The 23,915-nt window shown below is 36.6% G+C and overlaps 2 long non-coding RNA genes across 3 annotated transcripts; one reads left to right on the top strand and one right to left on the bottom strand.

Moving 5' to 3' along the window:
- Window positions 1-2,647: 2,647 nt before the first annotated feature.
- LOC135155538 (uncharacterized) lies at window positions 2,648-10,345 on the bottom strand. Its single transcript, XR_010294689.1, has 5 exons — window positions 10,155-10,345; window positions 9,208-9,363; window positions 7,131-7,285; window positions 5,392-5,510; window positions 2,648-4,537 (listed from the first exon to the last, which is right to left on the bottom strand). It is a non-coding gene; the product is annotated as an uncharacterized LOC135155538 (long non-coding RNA).
- A 7,252-nt stretch (window positions 10,346-17,597) lies between these two features.
- Window positions 17,598-20,085, top strand: LOC135155414 (uncharacterized). Of its 2 annotated transcripts, none has more exons than XR_010294605.1 (3): window positions 17,598-17,641; window positions 19,474-19,575; window positions 19,990-20,085. It is a non-coding gene; the product is annotated as an uncharacterized LOC135155414 (long non-coding RNA). The 2 variants fall into 2 exon arrangements; XR_010294606.1 differs by having other exon boundaries at window positions 17,604-17,645.
- Window positions 20,086-23,915: the final 3,830 nt, after the last annotated feature.

The following is a 23,915-nucleotide window of genomic DNA, read 5'->3' as shown; positions in this document are numbered from 1 at the left end:
GCGTCTGAAACCCTACCCTTAACAAGTATTGGAAACAAAACGATACTCTTGGCAAGTATTCCCTGAAATGAACCCCTAAACAAGTACAGCGATATTTTATTGTTATGTCACGGGTCCGTCGGTCGTCCGGTTTTACCTTTACAGTTTACACACCATTTGGTTAAGTATGGCCCCGGCTTCCACACCTCGCGCAAATCGGACTCTAAACACGTAGCGTTGGGGCAAAAAGGACATCCTTTATAAAACATTTTAATTTTGTTTTATCATTCCCGCAAATTTGACCCTAAACACGTAGCTTTCCTAGCGAAATAGATACCCTTTTTTCATTATTTTTGTGTTTTTGACACCCTTATCACGTTACGTACGTAACGTGCCCTATCTTGAAAAAGACATCCTTTTTACGTGTTTTTTTGGTCGCGCATGGTATCCACTCGTCAATGTAAGTGGCCCCCCCGGGAACCAGTGGTTGTATACTACTTGTATAAAACAATTCTGCGTGTGTAATCAAATCCTGATCAATCGGCATCAAAGCGTCAGAAGCCGTAGCGATTCGGGAAATAATTTGTCGCCCAAAGAGGGAACGAACTTCGTATCAGAGCTTATCAGAGCATAACATATCTGAGGAGATCGTGAGATTTTTTTTTTAAGTAAACAAATGACGTCAAATTGATCGCCGATTTAATTAAGCGCGGCATTCTCCGTTGGGGTGAACCAGTGGCGTACCTAGGATTTTCCAGGATTTTCGTCAGGGGGCAAAAAAGTATTTCAAGCTCGTCAGGGGGGGGGGGCATGGATACATGCATGGGTAGTGGCTTTGCATTGGTGGTGGCTCGTCAGGGGGGGGCAGACTGCCCCTCTGACCCCCCCCCCCCCCCCCGTAGGTACGCTAGTGGTGTGAACCTAGCATTACAACACGGCGCCGAAAAGGGGCGAGAAATAATATTTTGGCAATGAACAAGCCGGCAAGCGTCACAAGGTGGCGCTATAACACATCATACATCATGTACATAAGATCGTATTTCTGTGATCATAAAATTGCGCAGTTCTTTATAGACCCCCATTTCAGAGTTTCTTGAGGCACACCCCCATCAAAAATAATTTGAGTGCTTCCCCGGGCCAAAAGAAAATGATAGGAAATGTTTAAAGCTATATATTAGTCAGTGATGGCTAACCGTGTACGACACAAATCACTTTCGGGCTTTATTTTGGTTAAAATGTACATAACGGCAGAACTGGAATTAGTTTATTGAGAAAATGCTAAACCTTCTATACGATTAAACATGTTTAAAAGACTATCATTACGTTCAGCGGCGTAACAGGGGTCGGTGGCCAGAGCCAAAAATTTCCCGGTCATATCATGGTATGAACAGGAGTAATGGTGTAATAAGGCGACTATTTATAGAGCGCCAGATATTGCGTATCGGGCCGAATTTATCTTTTAAAAAAAAAAGTTGCGAGCGAGCAAAAATTTTGACATTTTTTCTACAAAAATACAAGTTTGTTATAGATTTTGGTATGATATCCAGAGAATAATATGTTTTACTCTTCTCTCTTTCCATTCATTTTTTGTGGTCTGTACGCCACTGTGAACAGGATTATTTGCGGCAGTAGCGTGATAGGGTAAAAGAAAAAGGGGCGCAGTATGGCGACTATGCAAAAAAGCTGCTTAATATATATATATATATGAGAATCTAACTTTGAAATATTTTTGGACATTTTATTCAGTAAATAAAATCATATCCTACACTTTCCCTTTGCTTTTTCTTTCCTCCTTTTTTTCTTGGTTGTAGAACTTTTGGGGACCATGGCCCAACCCTTTTATATTCATATACGGCAGTGCTATGCGGTTGGGGTCCGGGATGGAGCCCCCGGAACTTTTTTATATCAAAGCCATTTAAATCCCGCAGATTGCCGCTATTTTTAATGAAATCTCGGGTATATACAGAATATAGCGTTTACACAACACATTTATTCAACCCAGTAGAACCAAATATTTTGAGGGTGCAAAACATATCAATGTAGGAAAATTTGTAAAAAGTCGCCAGCCAACAAAGTGAGCTGGAAAAAAAGCCTATTGAAATTAAATTCTGATTATGTGATAGATTTTTCCAGGCATTATATTCAGCAAATAACGCATTTCATTGTGTCCATTCATTTCATTATACGTTGTCTCCTATAATTTCTCTTATTTCCTCTTGGGTGTGGAACCATGCAAGACCCCCCCCCCCCCCCGATTAAACGTAAAGCTTAATGTAGGAAGAGTCTTTACGAGGGCGTGATGGAGCCATTTGAATGTTATAGATGAAGAGCCCCTACTGCGTTGAGTCTTGGGCAAATTAAAGCCCCAGTAGCTTATTTGCATAAAATTTAGCAAGCTTATATAGCACGATGTTGTACTCTCTAAATTCGACCGATTATAATTGTAATCAAATAGATTAATTTTTTAATCCAGCTCAGATTGTCCTGAGGGACAAATCCCTTCAGATTAAAAAGTAAACTTTTCTTGGATTACTCATTTTTAATCTTCAGGAAGATTACATCAATCATAATCAAATTAGATTAAAAACTAATCAGTTATGAATTAACTATAAATCCCTTTCTAGATTAACACTTTCACAATCTAAAAAACAGTACACAATATGAAATTAAGAAATGGGTGCTTTTACAGCTTTATTTTCATAACATTTCATCAGTTAACATTCAAAATTCAATGCTTTCAAAGCATTATTTACATTGCAACAATACACATTTCAATTAACATTAAAAATTCAATGCTTTCAAAGAATTATTTACGTTGCAACAATACACATCAGAGTGTAATGTGATTATGAAGACCATTGTACAATCAATATAATGAAAGTAGAAACATTAAATATTCTGTACAATTATAAGGTGAACTAGAAATATCACCGAAGGTGATTAATACCCCCGCCCCATCAATAACATGCTGTTACCATGACAACACGATTTTCGACACTTGAAAAATGTGTCTTGCACATCCTCACACCAAGACAAATGTTTGTGCCAAATTAGTTGAAAACTGAGGAAGTAGTTTGATCCGCAAGATTTTTACCAAATTTTCTGACATTATATATGCCGTTACCATGGCAACAGTTTCCGAAACATGTGAAAAATTTGTCTTGCACATCCTCATACCAAGACCAATGTATGTGCCAAATTTCACGAGTATTTGTTCAAAACTAAGGAAGAATTAAGTTCGATCCTATATAATAAGGAAGGGATAAGTGACCAGGCAATGTATAATATTGAAAGAGTTTACAATGCAAGTTGTGTTTCAGCGCTAATCAGTGTCACAGTAAATAACTTCATGGCATAATTAATTATAGTCATGTGTACTCAAATTCTTAAATTGCAGAAATAAAGAAATGAGAGCAAGTTAAACAAAAACTTTCAGATTGTTGTAACAGAATAACAGACCAACAGAGAGCGTGATTAAGTCTCTGCTGAACTTTGTTCAGGTGAGACAAAAAGAGCAAAATAAATATGAAAATGAAAGTTTAACCTTAATCAGACTGGAGTATTTTGGAGGATGGAAAGACTGGGGGGGGGGGTTAAATGCCCTAAAGGCCCCCCCCCCCCATCTCAGCTTTGTTGATCGCGCAATCGAAAAACGAAAATAGTCATGCACGTCACCCATGACTTAATCTACAAAACTGTATACTATTTGATTGTTCCAAAATTATTCAAATTAATTTGTTATTAATTATCCTAATTTATGCATGAAATTAGAATTTGACTGTTTTAAATTATAAGGCCCTTGTACCGCTAATCTTTTTAGAGACTCCCTGTGAGATTCTGACCAAATGCACATAAAAAAATAATCAGTATCAAAGTGTTTTAAGTATTTAATTGTTTTTGAAATTTCATATGTATTTCTTTGTTTTCGATTTTTTTTGGATGGAAATCGTCGACAATAATTTTATGATCTTAAACAACATGAAATTAATTGATTTTAATCAGTAAAAGTAAAGAGAACGGTATGAATTTTGGCTACAAACAGAATTTGCATTTTGAGCAATTTTGGGACTGACATGCACTTACATAATTATGCATAATTTCGGACTGCATACCCAGGCGTCCCAAATTTGGTCTCAAAAGTTGCATGAGATTTATCGACAGATTTATGGCAAAAAATTTTTTTCAAGGGGGGGGGCCTTTCACCCTCCCCCTCCCCAGTCTATTTAGGGTTAAATTTGTCTCTATGTCTTAATGCAAGACCCTGTAAATTCTGCTAGATTCTTTAGCTTATGACTCACGAATAATAAATCACTCTCAGCAATGTAATATCAAACTAGATATCACCTTGTTTTCTAGTTACTTTTGTGAAAAATGTGTCTGCACATCCTCACAACAGACCAATGTATGTGCCAAATTTCATGAATATTGGTTGAAAACTGAAGAAGTAGTTCGATCCGCAAGATTGTAGTGGCTTGCGTCTGTGTCCAAGGGCTAGAATATAGGGCTGCCGAAACTCAGCAGACTTCCCAGCTGCTGCCGCTTGAACATCTGTCCCAATCTGGCAAAGAAGCAGAAAGAAGTGATAGTTGAGCATTGACAACATGAGCTACAAATTTTAAAAGCATAGGCCCCAACAATATCATATTCAAACAAATGTAGAACCTAATTAATTACTCTCGTATTCAAACAGGGAGGAAAAAATTACATGATGTAAACCTGTAGTATATTTGAAACAACCCCATGAATGAAGCATTGGGAGGCTGCCATGATCCATAAACAGCCAACAATATTTATAAGCCAACAATGAGGTTTTGCCAGTGAAGGAGAGATTAATGACTGCATGTATATATACATGCCTGCACAGCTGGAATTTGCATTACATAAGATATTGGTATGCATCTTCAGAATGACATACACCACTGCATTATATTTCTATGGCCTCTTTCAAGTTCTGGCTTTGCAATTTGTAATCATATTATAATTTTTCTTTGTTCATATTTTTGCATTTGTTATTATACATGAAGTTGATATTGTTGTTGGATAAATAAATACTACAATTAATTTTTTTTAATGATCATTCACAATTCTTAATACATAGGATACACAGAAAAATAGAAAAAGTTTTCATAGTGAAAAGTCAAGGGGAGAGGCATTAACCAATGTAGAGGAAGATTCATAAAGAGGTGGCACAAAGCCCGAAAACAAAAGAAAAAAACTAACATAGACTAATTGGGCCGGGTGGAGAAAAACCCAATGAAGAGGGACAGACAGAACAAAAAAGAGAGGGAAAAAAATTGTGAAAATAGGAAGAAATACACACCAAAAGAGAAGCATTGTGGGACAGGAATTTAAGGATAAATTGATGTCTGGTAGGGAACCCAAAATTTGCATATTCACTAATTGACTACTTACAGGTCTGTACTGGATGAAGTGCTCCAAACTCGATGCTCTTGAACTCGAGGTGGGGTTCTTGGTCTTTGTCAGTGGCTTATGTAACATCAGCAACAGTGCAGTTAAACCACACAGGTCTCCTGTAAAAGATAAATATTATATTATAATTTAATATGTTTAATTAACTTTGGCACACTCCCTTATTGTCATGTAATGATAGTAGGTAAGATTATTTCTTATCTGCTCACTTTGATGCAATGATGTACATACATGTACATTGCACCATCTCCTCATTGTAATGCAATGCATATATTGTACCATCCATTCATCACAATTTCATGTGTGATAGAGAGAGAGAGAGAGATTACAAGGTCTCTGCCAAACTTTGTTCAGGCAAGACAAAAAAGTTTGGAGACAACTGTTGTTTGGATCATTAGATCTCTGAACATCTTTTTAATAATCATGGAGAGTGCCACTTATGTATTTGAAAACGGATAACTTTTAATATGTTTTGTCTGCTGTCACCTAGATAAAGCAGCAAACTAATTTTCTTTGCACAACCAAACTGACAATGAATATTAATCAGAAATAAAGGGGGAATCTAGGCTGAAAATCTGATAATTTGGAAAGTAGAGTAAAATTTAACAAGCACAACACATCATATGTGTATAAAAAATATATCCCTTATATGCACATAACTCAGTAACAACATTGATCATAAACATTCCATCAGGAGTCAGTCATCCTAGTTTATTATGTCTGGAGCAGAAAATTTGAATAATTATTTCACATACTAAAATACAAAATAAAAAGTTGAGGTGTGATATCATCAGCTTGCTCATTGAATATGCATGAAACCATTTTATTGAAGAAAAAAAATGCCCCCCCCCCCGAAAAAAAAGTAACTTTGTTACTTTTTCATCCGATTTTGATGACATCTTTAGTGTTACGCTTGTTATATTTTACTCTATAAGACTTGAAGGTATATCTTTGATGTACTAAACTCATTTATATAACAATATATGCCAAGGCGCTACCTTTGATCTCCTCTATGCTCTATGCACCTTTTATATCCCCTTCAGTTCCCATTGTTCTTATATTCATGGAAGTAATCCCTTTGATGTTTCCCCCTCTTTCCTATGCACAAACCTACTTCCTTCCACTCAGTGGCGTACCTGGGATTTTTCACAGGGGGGGCAAAACCGTCCGCCAAAAAATTTGACAAGCAAAAAAAAAAAAAAAAAAAAAAAAAAGGTCTTCAATCACAAAAGAAGGATTTCGTACCAGAAAAAAGAATTGACAAGCAAAAAAAAAAAAAAAAAAGGGTCTTCAATCTTGTCAGGGGGGCAATAAAGGTCTTCAAGTTCGTCAGGGGGGGGGGCAGAGATACGTCCTTTGCATGGGTTGTGGCTCGTCAGGGGGGGCAGACTGCCCCCTCTGCCCCCCCCCCCGTAGGTACGCTAGTGCTTCCACTGCCACATCCTCCTTCTTTCACCTCAACTCTATTCTTACTATTGTTTTCAATTTCTTTTTTTTCAGCCTAAACCTAGCTTCATACATGTACATAAGTTGTTGTATCTTCCTCTTATCTTCATTTGTTCTCCTGACGACGAGCTGCGCAGTTCAGCTCGGAATGTGGCGTTTCCAACTCTTACATTGTTGTACCGCAAATACCTTCCAAATGGATTTATATTTTACTCTACTTTTTCAAATCATTTGAATTTCAGCCTGGAGTCCTTAAAAATAAAAACTTTACTCACTGTTGTCACCTTCCTCAAAACTGTTGAATTGATTCTTTTACCGCTGGATACCCGCTCAAACCTAATTTTATGATACGGTCTCGGTAGAACGACTCCCACTTTGAAATAAAATTGTCAGAAAGGTGCCCATGTTCTGCTTCAAAGTCCATGTTGATCTGTAAAACCAAACAGGAATAAGTACATTTTTGTAAACCTAACTTTCATGCTTGTAATAGTAGAACATTGGGTCCATGATTCAATGTGTACATTTTGCCTAGTTCATGAAACATGGACATAACCCACATAAGGATAATTAAAGGAGAAAGAAACCCTAGAAACCAGTTGAATTCATATCAAAGTGAAAAATCAAAGAAACGTATAGTTGAAAGTTTGAGCCAGATTGAATGAATAATTAGAAAGTTATGAGTATCTGAATATTGAGATCACTAATGCCATGTAGATCCTCCCATTGGCAATGCGACCGAGATCTGTGATGTCACAGACTTAGAACTCCCCCATTACTTTAATACTTATTTCACTTAAATTCTCTCTTTTATAGAGTCTATTGCAAGATGAGGTGTTCTTTTATGAGAGGACAAGTACAGAGGTTTCACAGCATTATATCATGGATGATTTGTTTGTCATATCATAAGAATGAGCAAAATGAGATATTTTGGGGTATATTTTCAGTGTCCAAAGGGGAGAGTTGTACGTCTGTGACATCACAGATATTGGTCGCATTGCCAATGGCAATGTCTCCTTAGCATTAGTGATCTTGACATTCAAATGCTCATAACTTTATTACTTGCCCAATCTTACTCAAACTTTCGTTGATTTCATTCTTTGATTTTTCTACTTTCACACAAGCTAACTTGCTACAAGGGTTTAATTCTCCTTTAACATGCATGATTTGAGAAACTTTGGATCTACCCTAAATATGATTGGAATAAAACCCCTATTTACACCTGGAGAAAATGGGAAAAACTGTAACATTAACGGGAAAGCCTAGTACAATTTCCTCTCTTGGTGAGAAAAGTGCATGCATTTTGTCATTTACATTAAAATTACAAAATATATTCTTTATCTTTAACGCTATCTAGTAAATATTACCCTGCTCCACATGAATAACTTTAAGTCCCCTACCCCTATGGATGATCCTCATCACGTTTGGTTTTGAAGATGATAACAATCTGATTTACCCGACCCCCCCCCCCCCATTTATTTTCTTTTACACCTACAGGGGCCCAAGTAGCTTGCCTAGATATTGTCATGAAAAACTTATTCTTCCATAAAGGTATATATACAACATATCTTGTTTGTAGAGCTTTTGGGTACCTGAAGAATTAATCGACCCCCCCCCCCCCCCACCACCACCCCTGGCACGTTGCCACATGCCATATACGAACAACTTTAGTGTGGTAAGGACGATCTACATGTTTGGTTGAAATCTGATATCTGGTTCTAAAGAAATTCAATATGAAAATATGATTTCCCAAATTGACCCTTTTTCCAATCTTTCATCCCCTTTAGGAGCCCAAGGTGACCATCCTAGGTCTTGACATGAACAACTTATATTCTCCATTTATAAAGGTATCTACATTCAACAGATCATGACTGTACTGCTTTTGGGTCTGGAGAAGATTTTTAAAGTTTACCCACTTTCTCCAATTGGGGGGGGGGGGGGCACATGCTCCATATGAATAAACCCCCTAAAGATGATCCTCACCAAGTTTGCTCGACATCCGCCCAGGGGTTCTTGAGAAGATTAAAATGTAAAAAGTGTAGGCACAACGGACAAAAAGCGGTCACAATAGCTCACTTGAGCCTTTGGCTCAGATGGGCCAAAAATAAGGGAACTGAGCATCAAAATCCTTAAACTGACAACAATCAGACAGAGTGAGAATATGTGTTCTTTCAGTACAATTGGCAATCATAACAATTTTAAACATATTTAAGTCTTAATGAATATATTGTAAGCAAATGTTTTGTTTAACACGTTAAGCATTAAAGTAAATATACAAGTGTTGCCAATTAGCAGAAGAAAAGGTGATCAAATAGGCCTCTAAATAAGTCGTCATGAAAGCTTGGGTTAACTTACAAGTTCTGGCATCTCTTGTATCCTTGGAAAGGTGGTGATGAAGTCTGTAATGGTCATGTCTGTCCTCTTCTTTAGCATCATTTGACGATAAGCAGCAGTGTCTTTGAAAAATTTGATAATTTTCCCCTTATTTGCTGCAGTGGGAACTCAGTTAACCTGAAAGACAGAAGTTACCGTATTATTTCAACCATCAAAATAACCTGCATGTACATGTAAGGCACTTTTATTGCCTTGGACATACTCTTTGTATTACTTCTAAACGTGCCTTTAATTTGGTGCCCCCTTGATCTCGTATTTTGAGCTATTCTGCATTTCATACATTACACAGATGTGCATGCGTACTAGGGATGCCATCGACATCATCAAAATGACAGAAACCATGCCAATATCGACATGAGAAATAGATTTCACAACATTTGTCAATATAATTTTGTTAAATGTTAACGGTATGAAATCACCTATTAGAGCATTCCAAATGTGCATTGTCACTCAGATTGATGAAACAAACTTGAGAATGAAAGAATGATGATTATCAAGGCAAGTCATTGACCAATAATAATTTGCTTTGAATCTCTTTTTTTACTTTTTAATAATTTATTTGACTTATTTTTTTAATTGTTCGGAGGGCTTTCGAACAAATCTATACATATAATAACTACATGTACAGTTTGCAAGGTGTAATTATTGTAAAATCATTAATCTGACTTCGGTTCAAAGCGTGAAAGCTGTTCGAAAATACTTTTGATAATGTCTTTTCAAATATAGAGCAAGTTTTATTTTTCTACTTTTTCCTTACCAAAATTATATTTGTGCTTTAAGAATATCTTGAATTATCTTTTCTAATCAGTTTATTTAAACTCAGACAAGTCTTTCAGTCAGCCACCCATCTTATTTCACATATTATTTTGCAGGAATCAACACTGTAACAAGATTTACATTTCTCACACCTTTTCTTGTAATTCTTCACCTTGAAGTAATTCCTCATCCACTATCACATCTTCTTGTTTGTGATCATCTGATTTGGCATGCTTCCTCTTCTTACCCTGTTTGCCATTCGGCCTCATATTCTTGAAACTGTACTCAATGAATCCTTCATTTTCTGAGAAGAAATGCTCCTGTCATGACGAAAGTATAAAACATAAGTAGTCACATGATATCATGAGATCCAGTACTTCAAAAGGCAAAATCATGCATTCTTCGTAAAAATAAATAAATAACCTGAGTCAAAAAGGGGCCTGAGCCTTCGATCCTAGCAGAATCTTCTTGGAAGGAAAACTCATTCAGTGTGTTGCTATGGTAACCAAATAAACAGATAATAATGTTTAATTTTTTTGTATTTTTAAAAGAATATGCAATTTAGTGATAAAGATGTAAATTTGTAAAATTTTCTACTAATAAGATTGGCCTTATTATCAGCTTTATGTAGACACCAAAATCACAAAATACCATTGATCCTAACTGGAGTTATGAAGATAATATCGGCACGCAAAAAAAGGGCCCCAAAATTGGAAAAATCATATTTTAGGGGCGGCGGGCGGGGTCGGCCAGTTGCTTTTTTTTTGTTTCTTTTTAATTAGACATCCTGTAAATCAACAAATAAGTAATAATACGAATTACTCTTATCATTGGAATTCTTGTTTTTATTATGTCAATAATCGTTGCTATGGTAACACACTCAACATAAATACTAAATTGCATTTATACTGGACCTGCCTATCTGTATGCGTTTTGTGTACATTATTACGTCATTTTGATCCAAAATTTTACTGGTTTTTAGTTAACATAAAAGATAAACAAATACTTTATAAAAATCATCAAATTACATATCAAAATAACAGGAATTTACTCTAGATACTTTCTATTGATACCAATTTCTAAGATATTAGGTGTTTTTTACTCTGTTTATAATGTGTCACATGAAGACATGCTTCCATTTCACGGAAGCGTGCCTGCAGGCACGGTCGGCGGTTAAACGCTTAATGGAGTGTTAACAGAACACACGTGTCACCTGCTAAAAGTTCAAGGCACAATAAAGGAAAACTGTGTAGGCCTACTTATAGTACAATTTGCATAAATTAGCCAAATTAATGAATTTCCAAATTCTATGCACAAATTATGATCCCTGTACTTAGCTCTACCAGATTTAGAGTCAAGTTGGACTTAGACCTACATTAAAAAAAAAGCATTGTTTGGTGATTTTAATATATTTGCATTAATTAGCAGTTAATCAATTTCCACATTCTGTGTAAAGGCTATGGTTCCTGTACTTACATTAGCTTTTATTTTTAGATCTTTTACATTTAGATCTAGACCCATCTCCTAGATTTTAAGTTTAGCCTAGGTCTAGATCTAGACTACTTGGCCGGTCACTAACAGTAACAATATTCACAGCCGTAAGGCCCAATTAAGGCCAAGGCAGTATAGTGTATCACTCACACTACCTCGAGCGAAGTTTGTGCAGGCTCCACTCCACTTCACTACCGCTACACTACGCTCCACCTACCCAAATTTCGAGACCGTAAACTCTATCTGATATTCCGAGTGACAAAGCCAAAAAAGGTGGGATTTAATGGGGGGAAAATATAAAATTCATGCAACATCACGATCTTTAAAAACAATTAAAACTAATATTCTTACTTTACACCAAGTTTCACTTCTTTTCCATGCTTCTATCAGTCTCAAAATTGGTGATTTAGAGCCAACATGAAGTTCTTCACACGTATAAATAATCCGCTGCCGATTTAAAAACATCGCATGCGCGCGCGAGGGTCCGAGCTCGGACCGGACCCGGTAGCTCATCTCATGCGATACGGCAGCGAATTATTTATGTGTGAGGAACTTCATGTTGGCTCTAAATCACCAATTTTGAGACTGATAGAAGCATGGAAAAGAAGTGAAACTTGGTGTAAAGTAAGAATATTAGTTTTAATTGTTTTTAAAGATCGTGATGTTGCATGAATTTTATATATTCCCCCCATAAAATCCCACCTTTGTAACTTGGAATATCTGGGGCCCGTTGCAGAAAGAGTTGCGTTTAAACGCAAGCCAAAAAATCAATCGCAAGTCCAAAATGCGCGCTGTTGATTGGTTGAAAATCAAGTTGCGCCTAATTTTTTAGAGTTGCGATTGATTGCAACTCTTTCTGCAACGGGCCCCTGATAGAGTTCACGGTCTCGAAGTTCGGGTAGGTGGAGCGTAATGTAGAGGTTTACTGAAGTGGAGTCGAGTGGAGCCTGCACGAAATGTCGAGGTACACTCACACTGGCACCTAATTGGTCTCAGGCTTACTGTAACTTAATTGCATGCGAAATTCTCGCCCAGAATTAACTGCGACAGCCCGAATAGTCTGGTCTGTTAGCGGAATTATGTGGACACGGTGGACAAAAGCATGATTTTTTCTCCAGACCTGTGTTTATGTATGAGAATTAAAAATGGGGTATGCTCCAAAAAATCTGGCTGCAGGAACAGTGAAAAAATGGGTGAAAATGTCAGAATTTATGAGTTTAGATTGGTCTGATATATAGACTAGCGCTAGTGCAAAACTCAATAGCAGTGCATTATTTTGCATTGGTTTAGTTCTTGAATTCAGACCCTTTTTGAACAGATATTCTGTTTGTCCTCACATCTCAATGCACTAAATATCTGAATGCAGATGCTAAACAAGCCGAAGGGTGGTGATGGAGGGGGTTGAATGTTGGTGTGTATGTACATATTTTGGTCTTGGGGTAAAGATGTGCAAGACACATTTTTTTGCATGTGTTGGAAATTGTGTTGCCATGGTAACAGTGTATTATGGCAAAAATAAGGTACAAATCTTGCAGTTAGAACTACTTCCTCTGTTGTCACCCGATTCTCATTTGGCACACACATTGGTCTTGAGGTGAAGATGTCTAAGACACATTTGTGTGTCTTTCAAAAATCTTGTTACCATGGTAACAACATATTATTTGGTGAAAATTGGGGAAAAAATTACAATTCAAACTGCTTCATCAGTTTTAAATCAATTCTCATGAAATTTGACACACACATTGGTATTAGAGTAAAGATGTACAAGGCACTTTTTGTATGTGTTTCATAAATTGTGTTGCCATGGTAACAACATATTATATGGCAAAATTTAGGTAAAAACCTTGCAATTTGAACAACTTCATCAGTTTTGAACCATTTCTCATGAAATTTGGCTCATACATTTGCTTTGAGGTAAAGATGTGCAAGAACCATTTTATGTGTGCATTTGTCAGAGTATATTGCCATGGTAACCACATATGATAGCCAGAAATGCAGGAAAACTCATTGTGGATCAAACAACTTCCCCTTTTTTTAGTCAGTGCTCATAAAAGTTGGAAGAAATATTCATCTTTGGGTAAAGATTCATATTAAATTCTAAACTGCATTAAAATATATGAGTGTGGGGGTATTAATCACCTTCAGTAATATTTCTAGGTTTTGGGGGAGGAGCGGGATTGGTCCTTAAAATCTGACCTCAAAATAAAGGTTAAAGGCGGTGTCCATTAACACTCTTGAAATAAGCATCCCCTCAAGGGCATAGGCTGGGGGTACACTGGGTGAATGTGAAACCTTCCGCTCTGGCAAAGGAGTTCCAACACTGGCAAGCAAAACAAAATGGGTACCCCTTTTACTTTCAACGGCTGATTTTCCAAACCTTAGTTCCACCTTCCCAAGATGTGCACCCCTCGCCATACCACTTCTATCTCCCTATGCTCAACCAGTCTACGCCTTTGCCCCTCAGGGGTCTTTGTATTTTAAAGCGAGACATTACTCCCTTTTTTTTGGGGGGGGGTGTCTTTAGAAAATGACCTCATAAAAGTAAAAGTTAAAGGATTATGACTAAGAACTTAACCCCCCCCCCCCGCAAACAAATGGGGCTGATATATTTTTTAAGCAGAAAAATGCCCCCCCCCCCCCATTAAAAGGTAAGAAGATTCATTTGCACTTCAGAGTTCAGACCATTCATTTGATGTTTAATGCATTCTTCTTTGGTAAAAAATTGTTTACAGTAGCCAATTAATCATTGTTTATTTATATTCTCATACTCAGTCTTTTATTCATATTCCATTCCTACTCTTTCTTTTTAACTATATCACATCACTCTTGATTTTGAGCTTCACCATACCATCTTATGTTTCCTCTCTCCTTTTTTTACCCTCTCTTCTCTCCAAGTATATTTTTTCTGACATATTATAAAGTGAACATTTAATCATGCAACTAATTATAGAAATATATATATATATATACAAAAATCTCTGCACTTGTTTTAGAAATTCACTTGCAAATCCATGACTCAATAGCATACCATATCAAAAATATGCATATGTGCACAATAATTTTTTGCCTTCAATTTTATTTCATTTAATTTTTTCAGTATAATTGTCAAAAAATGAATATTATGTTTCAGTAGCAAAATTGTTGGATGCAAGATCTGACTGTCACAAAAAATTGCATTGGAGTAAGGACGAACGTATTCACTGTTCATTGAGCAAATGATGACTTTTATTTCTCTACATATATTCTAGTCATATCCCTTTCAGATGGTGGTAACTGCAGGAATGGGAAAACTCAGTGATATAACTAAAATTTTCACAGAGGATTTTCGGAAAACAACTAAATCCATTTTTTTTCAAGCAACAGTTATTCCATTCTGAATGCTGCAACTATGAATTTGATGCACCTTTACCGAAATATAATATCATGACAGCCATTTCTTCAATTCTTTAAACTAGACATTAAATATAGCTAATAGTATTATTTAGGACAGAGTGTAGCCAAAATAGAGTTAAGAAGATTATGAAGAAAAGAATAAATGTCATGGTATCATATTTCAGTGTAGGTGTAAGCATTCAAAATGGAATAGTTGTTGCTAGATAATAATGAATTAAAATAGCAAAAAAAATGTACTTAGAGAGGGAGAAAAAGAGGGGGGGGGAAACAAAACAAGAAGGTATGGTAAAGCTCTAAAGTGCAAAAAGTGCAAAAAGTGCAAAAAGTGATGTAAGAAAGTCAGAGTAAACACTGAAATGAACAAAGACTGAGTAGAAGGAGATAAATAAAACGTTGATTAATTGGGCACCGGAAATGATCTTTTATCAAACCAGAATGTTTTAGGCTTTAAATTAATACGCTGAAGTGTAAAGGATTTTTCTTCCCCCCTTTTTTTTTTTTTTTTTTTTTGGGGGGGGGGGTCAGTTCCTAGTTGTAATTATTTCCTTTTACTCTTTATGTGGCAATTTTCTAAAGGCCCCCCCCCCCCAAAAAAAAAAAAAAAAAAAAAAAAAAAATGGAAGGGGTGCTTTCTTTAAGAGTGTTTAAGTTCCTAATGGCCATGTCCTTTAACCTTCTATATTTTTATGTTGTCAGTTTTTAAGGACCTCCTCCGCCCCCCCCCCCCCAAAAAAAAGAACCTATAAATATTATTGAAGGTAATTAATACCATGAATACCCTGCGCTATTTTATGATGTTAAAGGGGAATCCAAACCAAATAAACACTTGTTTTTATGAGGAAAAGAAAAAATCAGACAATAGGTCAAAGTTTGAACAATATCGGACAAACCATAAGAAAGTTGTGAATATATAAAAGTTGTAAACATTGGTAATCACTATATACCCATGAAGACTTCAAATTGGCTGCACATGTGATGTCATAATGATGTAAGGGAAGGACCACTCTTCCATGTACAGAAATAATTAATTGACTAAAATGTCTTTTTCAAAAGTTTTACTTCAAATTGTATCTTTCTTTCATGAGGACATAAAGCATTATACTAACAGGTTTATATTACGGCCCCAATTAAATTTAGGAGAAAACCAAAAATCAAAGTACAAGGCCAATGGGAAAGTTGTCCTTGCGGCCTCACCCCTTGTCATAATTTACTTACCCATTATCAATTTGAAATCTACATACTAGTAGCCTTAGGGATCTTAATTTTAAAGCAGCCATAACTTTATTTTGCTTGTCCGATTGCTTTCAAACTTTCACCATTCTTATTTTTCTCCTTTTCCACACAACATTTTATGACCAAGGCTGGATTCCCCTTTAACACTGAATGTGAATCTTTACCCAAAATGAATATTTGTGTAAACTTTTCTGAGCACAGGCTGAAAACTGAGAAGTAGATTGATCCACAATTTATGAGTTTTCCCTGCATTTCTGGCTATATGTGGTTATCGAGGCAATGCACTCTCTGACAAATGAAAAAAAAAAAGGTTCTTGCACATCTTTATCTCAGGGCCAATGTGTGAGCCATATCATGCATGAGAATTGGTTTGAAACTGATGAAGTAGTTCAAATTGCAAGGTTTTTACCTAAATTTTGCCATATAATATGTTGTTACCATGGCAACACAATTTCTGAAACAATCACAAAAAGTGCCTTGTACATCTTTACTTTAATACCAATGTGTGTGCCAAATTTCATGAGCATTGATTTAAAACTGATGAAGCAGTTTGAATTGTAAGGTTTTTTCCCCAATTTTCACCAAATGTTATGTTGTTACCATGGCAACAAAATTTCTGAAAGACACACAAAATGTGTCTTAGACATCTTCACCTCAAGACCAATGTGTGTGCCAAATTTCATGAGAATCGGATGAAAACAGAGGAAGTAGTTCTAACTGCAAGATTTGTAACCTTATTTTGCCATAATACACTGTTACCATGGCAACACATGCAAAAAATGTGTCTTGCACATCTTTACACCAAGACCAAAATATGTACATACACACCAACATTCAACCCCCTCCACCGCCACCCTTCGGCTTGTTTAGCATCTGCATTCAGATATTTAGTGCATTGAGATGTGAGGACAAACAAAATATCTGTTCAAAAAGGGTCTGAATTCAAGAACTAAACCAATGCAAAATAATGCACTGCTATTGAGTTTTGCACTAGCGCTAGTCTATATATCAGACCAATCTAAACTCATAAATTCTGACATTTTCACCCATTTTTTCACTGTTCCTGCAGCCAGATTTTTTGGAGCATACCCCATTTTTAATTCTTATACATAAACAAAGGTCTGGAGAAAAAATCATGCTTTTGTCCACTGTGTCCACAAGTAGGGTGTTTTTGACGCTAACAGACCGGACTAGAACGCCCGAACAAAGACCTTATAATATATTACTAGACCGAAAGCTGCGTGCGCGTTCAGCACAAAACAAATGAGATTAGGCTCCGCCTACCGCGATCATTTGAAGACAAAAATAAGCCCTCATTGATATTCATGAGCATGAAGATATTCATAATCCGGCCTTTTCATTGGCTAAGAGCGTCATTATACGCGATTTCCCCGATTCTTTGTCATCGATACTAGTGGTATCGTGTTACAGAATTAATTATTCATTTGACCTCATTACGTCATCTAATTAATTCATTCTGAAACTTTTCTTTCCACACAAAAATGGACCTACGAACACTCCGGTGAGTACGTATAAATTGATATAACCACATTAATTCAGTGGACTATTTACACATTTCACACTGTATATTGTGATCTTAGGTTATTTCTTTAACTAATTAGAGAGTTTGCTATCATTCTTCTGTTAAAGAAAAGCAGAATTTGGTCTTTGAAATTGAAGTTAGATTGTCATCGTCGCCCGGCCCAGTGCAGCCTGTATGTTGTTTTTCAGTGGTTATGCCGCTGTGTCAACCACGTGTATTTTGTACGGGCTCCTAGCCGGCTGGGCATCGAGAGAAAATCGGGCCGGGAGCCCACGATTGATTAAAACAAGAAGAATGAAACTTCTTTTTGTACACTGTATAACGTTAGATCTAGAGGGAGATCTGCATCTATCTTCAGTAGATCGAGACTCAGTCAGGAATAAACTGTGAAGCGGAGTGTGGAAGAAAATATGCCTGTCATCATTGTGTCAATCCTCACTAGATTCTCGTCAGTTTCAGATATCAAATTTATTTTGCATAACTTCAGGCTTCTGCATTTAGCCCCCACCCATTTTAATTCTTATTGTTATTTATATAGTTAGACTTAGACTCGGTATTAGAAATAACAATAACATGTTGCTCTGCATGTTTGTCTTACTCTTATTATCAATAGATCAAGATCTAATTTCTAACATGGTTAACAGAGCCTAGTCTTGCTTCTTAATTTTACTTTATCAGTTTATGTTACTTTACTTTTATCCATCGATGCTTGTACGTAGATCTAAGTTAGGCCTAGGCTCCTACCTAATTTAAATCTAGTCATCTAACTTACACTTTCCCAACCCTCGACACGTACCCCCAGGGCTTAGTATCTAGGTCTATAATTGTAGGCCTAGATGTAGGTCTGGGCCTAAACGACTACATTTACATGTACGAGTATGACTGTCAGTGGCAGTGCCAGTGGACCAAGCCCAAGGACTAGATCTACTCGGTTGATGGCAATGAAGGTTTAGCCAGGAATAAAAGTCAGACATCAAAAATTTCTAAATCGATATACATCTAGGTAAAGTCACCGAAGGGTTAGCTGGGTTAGCTTTACATTCTACTTCTAGGTCTAGATAGATCAAGATTCTATCGATAGTCTAGATCTAGACCTTATTTAGATACATGAAAGCTGTCACGCAGCACTGATTCTGGTTGGACTAGATCTATACTTTCTTACAAATAGATCTAGTCATCTAGACCTAGTGCATGAGATTATGAAATTATGTTGTTAAAATCAAATGAATTAAGATTCGGAATAAAAAGATGCAGATTTTTTTTTTTTTGGGGGGGGCAGACATGTGAAAAAATTTAGAGAAACCTGAAATTCTGAAAGTGAGGGCCCGAAGCAACCAATATTGTCTAGGGCTGGGTTTTTTTTTGCATTTTCTAAAGTAAAATTGAAGGATTTCATGCAATTCTTTTTTTATGAAGGTTTTCACATTTCAGCTCCCACCCAAACCCCTCCCCTACACTGTTAGAAAATGTATCCTTAAAATAAAAGAAGTTCCTGCAGCAGAGTCTCGAGAACACCTGTAATTTTACCAGATTGCATATAATCTTACATTATATCATGTAAAATTACAGGAAATTGGTATTTGGTGTATGGAACCTTACAAATTTCCTTAAATAAAACACAATTTTCCCCTTTTTAAACAGACCTGTTCTGTAGAAAAATTCCTGTTTTATGAATTTACAGAATGATTCTGTTATTGCTTTCTGCAAAATCTTGTTTTTTTCTGTAAAATCAGTTTTTTTTTTACAGTGTACATACGGCCATGAAAGAGATCACTTGACACTTATTGTTCTCTCTTTTCTTTCACAAACAGGTTGAGTTTGAAGAACAAGAAAAACAGTAGAGGTCTACCCGGTACCTATGGTTAAACATGATGATCATAAGTGCATGCATCATTTTGCAGATTCTCATCCAGGTATAAAAGTTAAACTAACCTATAAAATTACAGATACATTACATGCATTGAAATGAATGTTAACCATGTTTACATTAAATAAAAATAATCTGAGCCACTGCTAAGAGGTAGGATCTATATTGAATATACACTTCTTATATATACAGGCTCTCGACTCTCTCGAGTCTAAAATAGAACCAATGCCAAAAGTTATGTACCTTGGGCAAATTTATAAAATAAGGTCATGTCCTTGATCTACTATTATTTAAATGGCCTTTTTATTTCCTATTTGTTTATAAACAAAGCAATATTTATTTTTCATGTTTTATATTTTATAAAATTCATTTTATTCATTCTTTAGTGTGATATTCATATTTCATATTTGTAGATTTACAATTTTTTAAAAATATTATTATATTACATTTTGTCCAATAGGATGATGCAGCTCTACAATTTCCAATAGGTGATTGATGATGATAAACAATTGGTGAAGTAGGCCTAATAGAACAGTGATAGGACCACAAAGAGAAATTCAACCTACAGCAGTTATAAATATGAGTGAGTTAATTAGTGATTATTTTAATAATGGGGGGTTTTCACAATTTTTTTAGGCAACAAATAGACCTGCCTTTGAAAAAACCATTTCAATTCTGTTTTTAGATAATAGTTAGGTGTCGTTTTTATTTGCAGATCAAAATATTCTGTTCAGAGAGAAATCTCTGACATTTTTTTTTTATAGAGTACATGTAGTTATAATGGAGAGTGGTATGTAAACTGCATAGAACAGGTTTAAGTGATATGCTTTGTAGAAGTACAAGTTCATAATTAGTAGAAGTAAGATTTCCTATGTTATGTGATGAAGAAATATATATACCAGTATGTATAGTCTTACTTTTCTTAAAACATTTATGTTTTACAAATCATGACAATTTTAATTTAAATTCATTGATTTTCTTTCTCTATTTTTTCAATCTGCAGGACTGGTGTAACAGATGTTTTCATTCAAGAAATCCAACAAATTGAAGAGTGACTTAGCTTAGGAAGCACTTGATAAAGATGGAAAAGGTTCTTTTTTTCAAGTCCAATTTTTTTTAATTTTAATTATTATCACAACCCCAAATTCATGAAGTATGAAATTTCCTGTTGAATTTCATTAAAACTGGTTGCAAAAGGAGAAGCTATAAACATTCAAATAGGAGCGGTGAAGTGAAGTTGAAAGTGGGGGGGGGGGGGCACAGGGAAAATGCTGTATTATGTCAAATTTTTAAGAAGTTGAGAGAGCAAAATTTTGACATTTTTAAAAAGAAAATCCAATTTTGTGATAGATTTCGACAAAATATTCAGAATGATATATTTCACCCTTTTTTTTTTTGGGGGGGGGGGCAAGAGTCCTTCAAGCCCCCCCCCCCTCCATCTGTAGTGTACGAAACTGCTTATCTACCCCCACTCACATGAATTATTAAACTTAATGCACAAAGAATTTCCTTATTGTTTTCTTGTTTCAAAGGGCACTCGTCATGGTGACCATAAAACGGGTCCTTCTCAGGTGAAAGGGGCACAGAACAAGTTCTTTAGGAGCACTTTTCTTGGGTAAAAGGGGGCAGTTATTCGAGAAAGGGCACTTACAAGAAGGCGAGGGGGCACTTTTAACACATAAAACGGGCCCTCAGATGAAAGGGCACAGAACACGTTCAGGGGGGCATTTTTTGGTAAAAATTTGCATACAAGGAAGAGCACTTGGTAACACCTAAAACAGGTTCTCGTCAGGTGAAAGGGACACAGTACACGTTCGTGAGGGGGCATTTTTCTGACATAAAATTAAAGGCACTTTTCAGTGCTTCAAAAAGTAGGTGGAACTGTGCCCCCCAGGATCGCTGCCCCTGCATACAAAAAACATTTTCGTTCGATTCAAAGTATTAACATACGCTTAAGAAAAAAAGTAAGGCTAAATCCTCTGATAATGTGATATTTTTTCTGGCTATTAATAAAATTCACAACTAACCAGAAAATGCCTTCATGTCTTTCATTTGTATTCATATGGTATTTGTACAGAGCTAAAATGAAAGGGATTTGGAATTGGCAAAATTCAAAATGAGATGGAGAGAGAGAAAGAGTGATGAGAAGGGGGTTGAAAAGAGATGAGAAAGAAATGGAGGGGCACATATGAAGAGATAATTTAGAGAGGGGGGTAAGAGAGCACGAATGGTGGGAAATAGGAACAAAGGGGTGGAAGAGAAATAAGACGAGATTTATGGAAATCAGGAGACAGATAACAAGTGGGAAAAGAAGAAGGAAATATATGTAGGAGAAAGGCGGCACCAAAAGAACGTGAGTGGGAAAATTATTAAATGGAAAAACAGAGCAAGAAATGCTGGAGAATAGAGGGGACAGGAAACGTAACATGATAAATTGGGGCCCGTTTCATCATGAGTTACAAGTATGGTAATTACGATTTAGGGATGGCAAAAGCACTAGAGACCTCTTTACCTAATCACGACTCGATCTACCCTTTTCATCTTCCCTTTTGGAATTAGCAAAGGCCTATAAGACGCAATACAAACAATGCTTTGTTTTTAAGTGATATCGATTGTGATATCGATACTTTATAGAGCGCAACGTATCGTCTCAGATTTGCGCTTGCTTGATTCGCTGAATCCTTCGCGTCACGAGCGCGTAACAAAATGAATACATTAATGAATTTGCCAAGTTGACCTTTGTCATTGCGCTGATGTGCGTATTGTCTAATACACGTACAAAACCACAGTTGACGAGGGAGCATCGTACGAAATTAATATTAATGAGGGCTTATTTTAGCTTCTAATGGATTAAACAAAATGGCGGTAGCTTCGGGGGCTTGCGCCCGAACGTCTGCAGCGTTCGGGCCGGCGCAGATATAGACCTCTTCAGTCCACAACTTGCGTTTGGAACTGGATTGGAGGCAACAAAGCCGAGGTCGAGGAGAGCTAGTACTAGTTAGACAGCTGGCAGCCGTCTGTTTCGAGGAGTTTTTTAACATTTTATTTTTTTTTTAATTTCTCCTCATACACAGACGGCTCGCTAGCGTGCAGCCACCATTAGGGGACTTGCAATGCAAAATCCCCCCGTCGGGGCTCTTCAATTTTTGTCTTTAATGAGTAAAAATTTTGAAAATTCACGCGACCAAAATGCAAATTAATATTCCCTCTTGGCATCAATTGCCAAAAAACTGAGAAAAATCAAGTTAAAAGGAACAAAAACAGTGACTTACCTCGGCTGTCGCGCAAATTCACTTCCCCGTTTTATCCGATCTTAAGTACATAAACATATGGCCATTGAGTCCCCTGTACAGATCGCGCTAGAACTTCGGTCTCTGTATTTGGTGAGTGAAGCCAACGGAGTTCAGCTGAACTACCAACATAACAGAGACCGAAGCTTTTGGTCTAGTACTAGTAGGGTCTCGATCTCGCTGCGATTTTCGTTATTACTGTTAGCTTTATGCCGTGTTTTTGCAACAAAATAATATTCGGAGTATATAGCAACAGATGGTAGGTAAACATAGTACTGCAAAATATTGAATTTTATGATGTGCTTGACTTTTGGTCCAACCCTTCACACACACTAGACCACTAGATCTAGTCATCATGCGACGGACAGTTGTGTTAATCTCACGTTCAACTCACACGTACTGACGTACACGTAGATCTCCTTCGCGAAAGTTACAGCGTCAATTGAAACGTACTTTCAATCTCAATCAATCACAGTTGCAAATTGCAATCATTAGCCCATTCTTCCTCAGCTTTGATCTGTATAATTCAATAAACACATACCTTTCAAAATCTGAATGATTTCCTCCCAGAAATCTTTTTAAATGTACTCCAGTTCGGCCATCCTGATCCTGGTATGCCTAGATTCAACAGCTCACTTGCACAGTATGTTGTGCGGTACAAAAAGTCGACAGAATTTCTTGCTTGATAGAGCGAGCCGCGGCGTGGTCATGTGACATATTGTAAGCCTTTTCATTGGTAGATAGTTTGAGTATTTTGTAATTTTGTTTGGATTAACGCGAATTCGTCGATTTTTAATCCATTTCGGATTGACAACGGCAAAATATAACCCAAATAGTTTACAATATTTTGTAATCGCTAACTAGAGTACTATTTGTAATCGCGCGAATTAAGAGAGTATGCAGTACGTCTTTCTTCCTGCTCTTTATTTTCAATCCTCGGCAGCCCTTTCATTTTCCCATTTCCTTCTCTTTTCCCTTTCTTTCTCCCTCCCTTTTCTTTCCCCCCTTTTTTTTTATTTTCTCGGTGAAATCCTCCAGGGGGGCAACTCCCCCACCTGCCCCCCCCCCCCGCCTATTACGCCACTGCACTCATTAA

The sequence above is a fragment of the Lytechinus pictus genome, chromosome 9 (assembly GCF_037042905.1).
Source record: "Lytechinus pictus isolate F3 Inbred chromosome 9, Lp3.0, whole genome shotgun sequence".
Classification (NCBI taxonomy): Eukaryota; Metazoa; Echinodermata; class Echinoidea; order Temnopleuroida; family Toxopneustidae; genus Lytechinus; species Lytechinus pictus.
This window is presented reverse-complemented; position numbering and strand designations above follow the sequence as displayed.